This window comes from Protopterus annectens, chromosome 3.part1 (genome assembly GCF_019279795.1).
Source record: "Protopterus annectens isolate FY-2018-M chromosome 3.part1, PAN1.0, whole genome shotgun sequence".
Classification (NCBI taxonomy): Eukaryota; Metazoa; Chordata; order Ceratodontiformes; family Protopteridae; genus Protopterus; species Protopterus annectens.
This window is the reverse complement of record NC_056732.1, coordinates 1,790,651,059-1,790,663,826: the sequence shown is the minus strand read 5'-3', so window position 1 is coordinate 1,790,663,826 and position 12,768 is coordinate 1,790,651,059.

Sequence of the window (12,768 nt, the reverse complement as noted above, 5' to 3'; positions counted from 1 at the left end):
ATCATCCCTCACTGCAAAATTTGTTGACTTTGTACATTTATTGAAAGTCTCTTGCTGAGCCTTTGTTTTTGATAGATTTTTTGCTTTCAAAGCTGGAAAATAAATTAAAATACTTGAATGTTTAAACATGCTTAGGAGTTCATCTTCTTTAAAGCTTGATTGAGTTCCTACCATTATCATGTTCAAAATCATTCATCAAACTTCCCTCTGCTGCACGGAACAACCTACTCAAAGAAATTACTATCATAACAAAGCTAACTTCTTTCAAGAGAAAATTAAAGATCATCTACAGCATCAGTAGCTATGGTTCAGAGCTTCTGGTTAATTTATGACTTATTAAAGGGTTGGGTATTAGTTTATAGGTTTATAGAACAGTACTAGATGAACTGCCCTTGTGGATCATTTTAAGCTTAGCCAATTACCCCATGTGAGAATCAAAACCTGCATCTTGTGTCTGTAAGGTAAGCACCTTAACCATTATGACCACCTCTCACCCTGCTGATTAATGTTTCTAGTCCTAACCTACTGACTGTAACAGTATGTCTATTTTATATAGTTTTGTATTACAGATTACCTGCATTATCTCACATACTACAGACGCTTCTCAGCACTATTATCCCATCCCAGTATAACTCCATGTTGGAACTCAGTTCTACTTCTTGGAAAATGCACTGCTCTAAGCAACTGTTCTTGTTTTGGTTGATGTGAACGTAGCTGCAAAAATATTGTTAATGCATGTTATATCAAAATTAATGGTCCACATTATCTCTTATTAAATATGTACATTTGTATGTAAATGGAGCTGCAAAATTATAATAAATGTGTATAATACCAAAGCTAATGTCCTTCATTACCTCCTATTAAATATACAAGCTTGTATGTAAATGTTGATAGAAATTTATTGTAAATGTATGAGAAACCAACTTTAATTTTATATGCATGCTCAGTTGTCATTATCTTCTGTTAACTGTAAATCATGATAAAATGGGTGTGCTGTTATGTTTTGACTTCTCTGTTTACATGGGGTATAGCCTTTGTCACATGGTCCTGGTGGTGTCTGAAAATGGCCAAACCTGGTATAAATGTGAATCTCGGGGTGATTTACTTGTTTTTTCACATCTGTCCCACATACTCACTTCTTTTTCCTTATCCTGATCCACACCAGGCTACCATATGTACTGTCCAGCTAATCCTCTCATTTTGGACATTCCTGGATGGTTCTGATGTAACATTTTTTAGGATTACAAAACAACCATATGGTGGCATGATGACTCCCGATGCTCCATTTTATGACAATCTATTTGCCACAAAGCTATACTTCTAACAGTCTAATGTCTAGTCTGCTCAGCATGCATATCCACATGTATACCACCCATAACATATGACACCAGTACTTGATCAGGTTTGTCCATGTCTGTAGGTATGCTTTGGAACAAGATTCCAATCTACATTAGGCAGAGCCCCTCACTGACTCTCTTCAAGAGAAATCTTGACGAGTGGATGGGAAACCGAAAATTTACCCCTGGGATCACTTCAGTGTCTCTGCTGGACAGAGGCACAGGGAACTAATCTAAAGGGGCGGCAAAAGCCAACAAATTTTGGCTAGGCTTAAAATGCCCTCGGGCAGATAGTCTAGTACCTACCTATGAACCTTTGAACTGGTGAAACAATTAAACCACTTAACACATCAACCATTAGCATGATATCCTTTCCAGGTCTGAAAAATCAAGGTTAGTCATCTGTCAGAATATGAATCCTAGCTGCATTTCCTTCTGACATACTTATTAAAACACAGCATCATGTTCTGTAAATGCATGGCCTAAAGCTTTACTTTCAGCTATACAGAAGAAAAGCCATAATGCAGGCAGTCATTAGGGCTCCTAGTGACCCTGCTGACAAGTGAAAGTGTTGCATTTAGGCCTTAACCCCCTTCTCTGAGGATGACATGCACACCTGTATCAGCACTGAAACTACCCATGCCTCTCTATACCTGGTCATGCACACACCTTCTCGTGTGAGGACAGGAGCCACCATCAGCAGCTTGAGTAGCCTCAGAAAATGTCCTCATCAAATGTGCATCCAACATTCCATGCTCCAGGCCTTCTGCTTAACCCTAAACCAGCAGCAAACTAATCAAGTGAACAACAATACCCTCCTTGCAGTACAAGCAAACTGTAACCACTCCTTTTCATCCTTCCCTGCCTGTTCTTCCAGCTCACAAGCAGCTATTCAAACTCAGGTCATCTAGGCACAGTCAGGGCTTTATCCCTCTGTACCACAGGGACATCTCCTTATAAACAATTTTCATATTAACAATTCCCACAACTTTAAGACGTTCAGTAAAGGTTTTCAATTCAAGCTCAGTGGATTGCAGGGTTGTATTACTTTTATTTCCTTATTTGCTAACCAAGTAATTGGACTGTTACAGGGAGCCTTTTCCATCATAACCAGGATATACAAGGTATTTATCTTTTACATACAGTCAACTCTAGTAAATTCATTATGATAATTTAATATACTCCACATTACACAGCAAATAAATTAAAACACATACATGATGGTAGCAATAAAATAAAACATGAGCTAATGGCCACACACATCAGGATATGGATCAAATTCATTCAAAACAGTAGCATACAATGGAGATAATATGATTAGTCGATGAGGTGTGAGTGCAAGCCACAATCATTCATAGAATATAAGTAACTATCAACTTGAAGACACCATTGTCTTTATAACAGTAACACTTGTAGTCAGCATACTTAAATATCAGTTCATTTCATTTATGATGTGTATTGTAATTCCAGCTTGCAAATAATGTTACTGAAGGCCATCTCAAAAGCTATGAATTTTAGACACCTTTAGTTTGAAACTATAATGATTAGAAAAGGAAATATTTTTCTAAACATTTTGCTTAGTCATTAGGGTTATACTATTTCCAGCAATGTAACCAAATCAGCTAGAGTCAATGTTTACACCAGCATGTAACTAGCCCTGACACAGCATGCAGTCTGTAATCTCTTATCTAGGGGATACTGTACATCACAGTTGATGCCTAATGCAGTGGGTCTACACATCTCTTTCTTCAATAGGCACAATCTAGAGTCTATACTGTTGCTCCTACAGAGACAAGGGGAGAGCGTGCAACCTCCGCAGAGACATTGGCCTGAGGTTAGCACTGAACTCTTAACCTTGTGCTTGGGAGGTGAAGGCCTTGACCATTATGCCATCAATTTCCAACTGGCAATTTAACATTCACAAGTTTATCTTCTATCTTCATTTGTAAAAAGAATGGTTAAGATTTTACACATTTATGCATTGCAAAACATGAACAGAAATGTTTCCTTTGAACATTTTGTACTATCTTTCTTAGATAAATATTTTATAGATGCAACCCACAGAGAGAGTGAAAGTGTGAAGGAGAGTTTAGTGAAATCTTTGTATATCATTTTACATTTGTTTTAAAAGTGGCCTGTGTGGGTTTTGTGAAAGGTGAAATGGTTATGTTCCACCATTTGGAAGTAATAATGACCATATTTTAATACATGGTCAGTGGGTAGGTTTGTGAAGAAGTTATTTGAAATATATCATTGTGGTAGAAGAAAACAACTTATCAAGACTATCGAGCATAAATACACATGATTTATACTGCATAATACAGACACAACTTAGAATTGCCTTCTTTCACATAAGCAGGGAACTCCCCTTCCAAGTGACCTTCCCTCAGAAATATCCACATTGTTTGCTGATGGTAGAAAATACTAATCCTGACGTCCGGCAATCAGAAGGGAAGCATGGCCATCTCCAATGTAAGTCCTTTGTCCCTGGCAATCAGAAGGGAAGAATGACCATCCCCAATGTATGTCCTTTGTCCCTGGCAATCAGAAGGGAAGAATGACCATCTCCAATGTATGTCCTTTGTCCCTGGCAATCAGAAGGGAAGAATGACCATCTCCAATGTATGTCCTTTGTCCCTGGCAATCAGAAGGGAAGAATGACCATGTCTAATGTATGTCCTTTGTCCCTGGCAATCAGAAGGGAAGAATGACCATGTCTAATGTATGTCCTTTGTCCCTGGCAATCAGAAGAAGAAAATACCACCCCCTCAATGTATGTCCTTTCCCCCCTCAGAAGGGAAAGAAAGAATGTCCCCAATGTGTGTCCTGTCCCTGGTCCAAGGAAGAATGACCATGTCTAATGTATGTCCTTTGTCCCTGGCAATCAGAAGGGAAGAATGACCATCTCCAATGTATGTCCTTTGTCCCTGGCAATCAGAAGGGAAGAATGACCATGTCTAATGTATGTCCTTTGTCCCTGGCAATCAGAAGGGAAGAATGACCATCCCCAATGTATGTCCTTTGTCCCTGGCAATCAGAAGGGAAGAATGACCATGTCTAATGTATGTCCTTTGTCCCTGGCAATCAGAAGGAAAAGAATGACCATGTGTGTGTATCCTTTGTCCCTGGCAATCAGAAGGGAAGAATGACCATCTCCAATGTATGTCCTTTGTCCCTGGCAATCAGAAGGGAAGAATGACCATGTCTAATGTATGTCCTTTGTCCCTGGCAATCAGAAGGGAAGAATGACCATCTCCAATGTATGTCCTTTGTCCCTGGCAATCAGAAGGGAAGAATGACCATCTCCAATGTATGTCCTTTGTCCCTGGCAATCAGAAGGGAAGAATGACCATCTCCAATGTATGTCCTTTGTCCCTGGCAATCAGAAGGGAAGAATGACCATGTCTAATGTATGTCCTTTGTCCCTGGCAATCAGAAGGGAAGAATGACCATCTCCAATGTATGTCCTTTGTCCCTGGCAATCAGAAGGGAAGAATGACCATGTCTAATGTATGTCCTTTGTCCCTGGCAATCAGAAGGGAAGAATGACCATCTCCAATGTATGTCCTTTGTCCCTGGCAATCAGAAGGGAAGAATGACCATCTCCAATGTATGTCCTTTGTCCCTGGCAATCAGAAGGGAAGAATGACCATCTCCAATGTATGTCCTTTGTCCCTGGCAATCAGAAGGGAAGAATGACCATCTCCAATGTATGTCCTTTGCCCTGGCAATCAGAAGGGAAGAATGACCATCTCCAATGTAAGTCCTTTGTCCCCATTGACAATCAGTAGCTGTAAACTGCAACTTTTTTTAGTGTTATACTTGGCTCGCACACCGGCTGGGAATGTAACATTCTTTCCTCCTCTCTTTAACCTGTACCTCTCCACTTATTGTAGTTTGTAGCCTCCTTGTACTCATATAACTAAACTTACTCAGCCTTTCTTTAGGCTTGTAAAGTATGAGCCTGTCCTAAACAGCTCAGACGGGGCTACAGACTTACGGCTGAAATTAGCCTCTACTCATAGTCGTGCAGCAACCTGAGGCTGCTAAAAATCCTACAGATTGTTTTTTGCTGTGCATGCATATTGCTCTGGTCTGGTTTCCCACAGTGTCTTCCCATGGTTTGGCACTTTTTGTGAGCCCTGCCCTGCTGACATTCTAGTGAGGCTATTTAATTCTTCCAGCTCAGGTGGGCGCCATTTTTAAATACAGTTTCATTGTAGATCTTGGCCGCAGCTCTGACCCATACTCGGTGTGCTTGTCAAATATTCACCACCACCCCAGACCCAACAGCAATGACACACCTATTCCACAATCTTTCTTCATTTCTTTTATTTCACTAATTCAAGCCATCTCTAACCCCCCTACACAACCATATATTTCCCAAAAGAACAGCTCTGACTTTCTCATTACCCATGTACTACAGTGCTGAAAGAAACTGTAGGTGACTTACTCCTACCATTAATGAATTTAATGATTACAAGCATTCTCATTACTTCTGTGATGAATCAATAACTTGTGTTGTTGGTCTGTGGAGCTATGGGATTTTGTAGTCTGCATTCCCAGTTTTAAACTACACACAGTAACAAACTTGAGACACATAATACTAGATGAAGCTTACTTGCACATAGTAGAATAGTGAAGCTGTAGTGTCAAATTGTGAGCCTATTTGTGTTAAGTACCTTGTGGTAACTCAACTACCTGCCTGCATTACATCTGAAGAACTCTCTTACTGTTAAATGTTGGTACTGTGAATCCAAGCAATTTGTTGCTATGTTTGAACTGTACAGTTTGCTTTGGTGGAAAACGCATATGGGATATTTAGGTTTTTGGTAATTGATTAGACTGCTTTCATTGTTATTTATTGTTTTACAAGCTAGATTGTGCTATTATTCCTGAAACCTTCCTCTCGTCTTCCTCCTCCTAATCATCTTCAGCCTCTCTTCTCTACAGACAGAACTTAGTGCTGCCTTCTTTGACCTAAGCAGGGATCTCCCCTTCCAAGTGACCTTCCCTCAGAAATATCCGCTGTGCCTGCTGAAGTTATAAAATACTTAATCCTGAAATGCATTAATCAAAAGGGAAGAACAACCATCTCCAGTGGATGTGCTTTGTCCCCCGTGACAATCAGTAGCTGTAAACTGTAACTGTTTTTAGGGTGTTGTACTTGGCTCGCACACCAGTTGGGAACGTGACATTCTTTCCAACTTTCTTTAACCTGTACCTCTCCACTTACTATAGTTTGTAGCTAATTTCCCTTCACTATACATGCCACAAAACTACAGACTATCACATTTATCAAGTTAGTCTCCACCGTTCAGCAACAATCTTTTTAAATATTCATCACTCCCAAACCAGCATAAACTGTCTCATTTCTCCACAACTCTAGAACACCTCTATCACACTATTCTACTCTTTCAAATACATACACACTCACTCCCCAGGTTTCTCTCTATATAATTACCACAGACATAGATCCAAACTCAGATTCATACTGCTACATTCACTAAGCCAAATCAAACTCCTATCCAATATTCACCCCTACGCCAGACCCAACAGCAACCACACACCTATTCCACAATCTTCCCTTCACTTCTCTTATTTCACTAACTCAACCCCTCTCTAATCCCTTTACACAACCATATGTTTCCCAAAAAGAACAGCTCTGACCTTTTCATTACTAACCTCAACCTCAGAAGCATTAGCACCAAAGTTACTGAATTCCATGCTACTCTAACCCTCTACTCTTCTGATATAGCAGGCTAAACCCCCATATAAAATGACAATGAAGTCTTAACCAAAGGATACAGAATCTTTAAACATGACAGGCTAAACAAACAGGGAGGAGGCACTGCTATTATGTTTAAAGACTCTCAAACTAACCCTACTAAACTGCTCCACCCTGACTTCCCTAACTCTGAAATATTAACTACATGCTTAGAAATTAACCCCCCCAAAAATAATAATAATAATTGCTATCTATCTACCCCTTGGGCCAAACTTTATCCATTATAGAAAACATCATTTGTTGGGCATCTACTAACTTCAACCAGGAAACAATAATACTACTGATTTTAACATTGACTGGCTTACATGTTCCTCGGATAGCCCATCCAACTTCATTAATCTTTACAACTACTCTCAGATCATTAACCCCCTCCCCCACTCACATAGGCAAACATACGAAAAAGCAATCAACATTAGACTAGATTCTAACTCTTAAGCCTAACCTAAGTCACCAAGCTGGCTGCCTGCCAGATTAACTTAGTGACCACTCACCCACTTTTTTTCTGAGGGAACAATTGCATGAACCTAGTAACATCATATTTAATTACATCTGCAGCAAAAAAGACTTCTCCCCCTCTGTATTCTACTCTACGCTGCAACAATGCAACTGGTCACCTTTAAAATATCTCCAGTTAGTTGGGGTGGAGCCTGAATGGCTAAGTGAAAGCAGCAGTATTTTAGAGCTCCATACAACTAGTTAAATAAGACAGGAAAAAAATATATATTTTTTCAAAGTATAAAATCTTATAGATAGAGGACTAATTTACATAATTAGAAACTTTGGTGAAGTTTTATAACTAATTTCCTGTGAAAAAGCTTGGAGATATATTCACTTGTTAAAATAAGCAACTCAAGGAATTCTCACCAGGATGCTGCCTTAAAGAAGGAACTATGACAGATGACATCTACCCTGCAGGAGTTGTCTTTGAAGATGGATGATTTTAAAGAGAACCTGGAAAATCTTAAAACAAACAGTCAAAAACAGGCTGACACCCTCAAGGAAATGCTACAACAACACCAGACAATGATAACAGGAATAGAAGTTTCTCTAAATGACTTAGAAAGCAGACTTAAGCAAGAGGAAACACAGAAAGAACTGCTTCTTAAACAAAACACTTGGTTGGTTAATAAAGTAGATGACTTGGAAAATAGGGAGAGGAGAAATAACATCAGGATTTTCAGATTACATGAAAACACAGAAAGTGAGGATATTATTTCCTTTTTATCAAGCTGGATCCCTGACTTTTTAAATTTAAAAGAAGGACTTTCCTTTGGCATTGAAAGGGCACACAGAGCTCTTGGGCGACCTGCCACTAACTCAAACTCTCCTCCTAGGTCAATAATTATCAAATTTCTTTCATACTTGGACAAGGAACTGATTTTCAGATCTGCTTGGAGGAAGGCACCTCTAAAATATACACAGAGCCTGATAAGATTTGATAACGACTATTCATCTAGAATAATGGAACAAAGGAAAAGTGTGGCCAATGATAACGTTTCTGAAACAAAATAACATCAAGGCACAACTTGCATATCCAGCTAAGATAAGAATACTGTATGCCAATGAGATGAGGACTTTTGTTGACAGAGGAAGCTTCTTCATTTATTAAAACTAATAATGTAATTACTTTACCAGAAGATATGGATTGGATGTCACCTTCTCTCAAGAGAGCAAAAGAAACAAATGTCTGGACAGATGTCAAAAATAAGAAGCAAAAGACTGGTACTGTTACAGCCAAATCTCTCAAAGCATCTGCTGATATGAATTGTTTTAACATTACTTTAAAGGACCAATTTTACTGCTTGGAATTTTAAAACAAAGGTAACTAACTACTGGAATCTATATTTTTTGAAAACAGATGACACATGAGAGTTTTCACATTACCTCAGGTATGTAAAACAGGGCACTTTTCTTTCACAGAAGGAGGGTTATATAGCACATAAAATATTTATACTGTAAATCAACATACATAGTATATGTGTATTTTCTCTTAATTTTCTCTTTTCTTTCTCTCTTTTCTCATTATTTATTTTAACTGCATCTGGTCTCCCTTTCTAAATTCTCTCCTATTTACTATACTAATATAGTCTGTATATATTTAATAACTCACTATCTATACATAGATACATAATAGTCTAAAATAATCTAGTTTTAAGGTAGACTATTGGAATAGTGAACTTAATTAATTATTATAGCAATAACCCATGCCTGGGTGTGGGTAATGCTGGATTTAACCACGGTTGGTGTGGTTTGGTCATGACGGTGAAGCCCAAATGGCCAAACAAAGTCAACTGTGGGTAAATCCAGCATTACCCACACCCAGAAGTGGGTTATTGCTATTATACAATGACATTATTTAAGAAAAAAAATAATTACTTTTCTTAAATAATGGCATTGTATAATGCCTCCTTGCTGCCCTTCCACAGCTGTCTGGTATTCTGCGGCAGTTCTGATGTACTGCACATGCATATGCCTACGCAGTACATCAGAGCTGTGGGCAAAAGCAATGGAGAAAGCAAGATCTCCGTTGCTTTTTACAAACTGTCTTAAGGAGCTTAACATAGCGAGACAGCTTTAAAAAAAGCAAGGGAGAATCTCCGTTGCTTATTGTAAAGCTGTCTTGCTATGTTAAACCCATTTAACATAACGAGACAGTTTTTAAAAAAGCAACAGAGAAAGCAAGACCTCCGTTGCTTTTTGCTAACTGTCTCACTATGTTAAATGGTTTAACATAGCGAGACAGCTTTAAAAAAAGCAACAGAGAATCTCCATTGCTTTTTTTAAAGCTGTCTCGCTATGTAAAACTCGCTTAACATAGGGAGACAGTGTAAAGCAATGGAGATCTTGCGTTCTCCATTGCTGTAACAAAAGTGTTATAGTAATGGAAAGTCTGGGTGACCGGACCTTTTTCCATTACTATAACTCTGATTTACAACATGCACGCTGACCAATCAGCGTGCACGTTTTTGAATATTAATGGGGGGGGTCATTGTATAATACAGTATTTATTAGATTAATGATAGTCACTGTTATGCTTATTGGGATTGGGGACATGTTTGTGATTAACTCTGAAATGTTCCATTCATGTACATAGGTTCTTTGAATTATTTCCTTTTAGTATTAACAAATATATTAAAAAAGGGGGGAAATGTACTGTTGGTTAAGAGAAGTGAAGCTTTCTTCACATTTTATTTGCCTTGGGAAATACTTCAGTTTTTTTTTAACATACACTGCTCAGAAACTGCATAATTTGCATTGCCATAGCAACAGTAAACAATTGCTGCAGTTTCTAAGGATACTGTGAATCTGCGAAGTGTATTTAACCTCACAGATAACACATAATAAAAACAAGTAATGCTGTTTAGTTATTAAAATGAAAAACAACCTAAGCAAGGTAAAATAAATATATAATAGGACTATTTGTAAATATTTTATGATTTATCCTTATAAGATTACATATTCCTGGAAACACAACTCCCAAACTGTATTTGTTCCCAAACTACATGTGTACTTAATTGTAGCTGCTTGATTAAAAAGTATTACTCAGTTTAACATGCGGATTTCACAAGCTGTCTGCACTGTAAAAGTTAAATTTTATATGTTACTTGAAACTGTCAGTCTCTAGAGCATATGAAAAGATACGGTACTTACGTATTATCGCAACCAAATTGGGTAGTCGTCCTACTTCCTAATGTTATGTTGAAAATCATTTATCCTGCATTGGCAAGGGTCATTTAAAGTCCAATTCACTTTCCTATCACCTTGGGTCTGCAACAGGGACAGGAATACTGGCCCAATTCCGCCTTCTGGGTTGAGTCCTTTACTGCCAAAACTGAGGCTAACAGTTGGTTAAGATGTACAGTTCCAGCTTGCCTGTAATAGCAGGCAGTCAGCCTTTTCATTTTTGTGTTTGTTTACATCTGCATTTTTAAAGGTTTTATGTTGATGTGACTTTATGTAGGGCTGAACCTTCCATGTTTTCATGTTTTTTTATTTTTTTTGGGGGGGGGGTTTACAGTACTGTGATCCTACCTAAGTGGCTTCGGAAAAAGAAAGGGGAGAATCCCCATGTTGTAATATGCATTGCAATGACTTGTGTATTGGGGCTAAGTGTTTATTTGACAAGAATCGTCAGTAAAACTAAACTCTATCCTAATTATTTTTGACTGTGAAAGAGTCTGTGCTTGGTAATGTAAAAGTGCTGCTTGTTGTCATCTGCCCTGTTCATTTCATTTTGTATGGAGGCACTGTGGTAAAAGATGGACCCGGGTTGACAAATTAGATCCAAATTCCTGTTCCTCTGTCACAGACAAGGTGAAGCATTACTGATTTGCAATCCACACATCCCTTTTCACTGCACAAAACCCTTGTTTTGTGATAACATCAGGAGTTATGCCTAGTCCCCAGTCTGGTTGCGATAATACGTAAGTACCAATGATACATATTACTTTTTGCAACATGTTATCTTTGAGTTAACTCACACTCTGTACAAGCTCACTTGGTAACTGATAGCTATTCATTTAAAATATCAGTTTAAATATTAAATGTGCCCTTGAAATGCTATTAACATTTTGACAAAATATAATCAGAACTGTAAAATGAATGACTTGAAAGAAGTGAAGTAATGCATATACTTCAAAGATAGATCTTGACACTACAGTAAAAGTAAAAATGTATATTCACAAGGAAGTATTGAACTGTTTTAATCTTCCAGTTAAAATAGCTTACTGTCAACATTTTGCGATATCAGAAAGTTTGAAGAGCTAGGAAATTACTATTATTTGTCTTTATAATGATTATTAGACAGATGTTAGACTCTGCTTTGTTTAATGAATTGTGACACATGTTTATGAGGAAACGTGGACTCAATTAGATGTTATTACAATAGTTATTAGATTAATGGTGGACACTGTTATGCTTAATGGGTTACGGGGCATGTTAGCGATTAACTCTGAAATGTTTAATTTATATACATACTGTTAGTTGAATTATTTCCTATAATATTAACATAATATATAAAAGGAGGGAAAAATGTACTGTTGCTTGTGAGAAGTGAAGCTTTCTTTACATTCTATCAGCCTCGTATACTATTTCAGTTGTTTTTTTTTTTTTAACAGTCATTGATTAGGAACTGCTATATTTGCGTTGTCATGGAAACAGAAAACAACTGCGGCAGTTTCTATGGGCTTTGTAAATCTGCGAAGTGCATTTAGCCTCGCAGATAACAAATAACAAAAAAGTAATTTTCTTTAGCTATTAAATTGAATAACAATCTAAGGAAGGGCAAATTAGATAACTTAATAGAACAATTTGTAAATACCTAATAAATTACTCACATTGGACTACACATTCCTGGAAACTCAACTGAAATGTCCCCAAATTACTTGTGAACTTAAATGAAACTGCCTGATTAATAAGCATAACTTACTTTAACAACCTGAATCCATAAGCTATCTTCTGTATATATGCTACATTATATATGTCACTTGCTTATGACAGTCTCTGGAGCACACGAAAAAATACATATTATTTTTGCAACGTGCTATATTTGCACTAACCATACATTTTAAACTAACTCAATTGGAAACTGACAAGTCATTTATTTGAAATGTTAGTCTAAATATTAATTGTGCCCTTGAAATA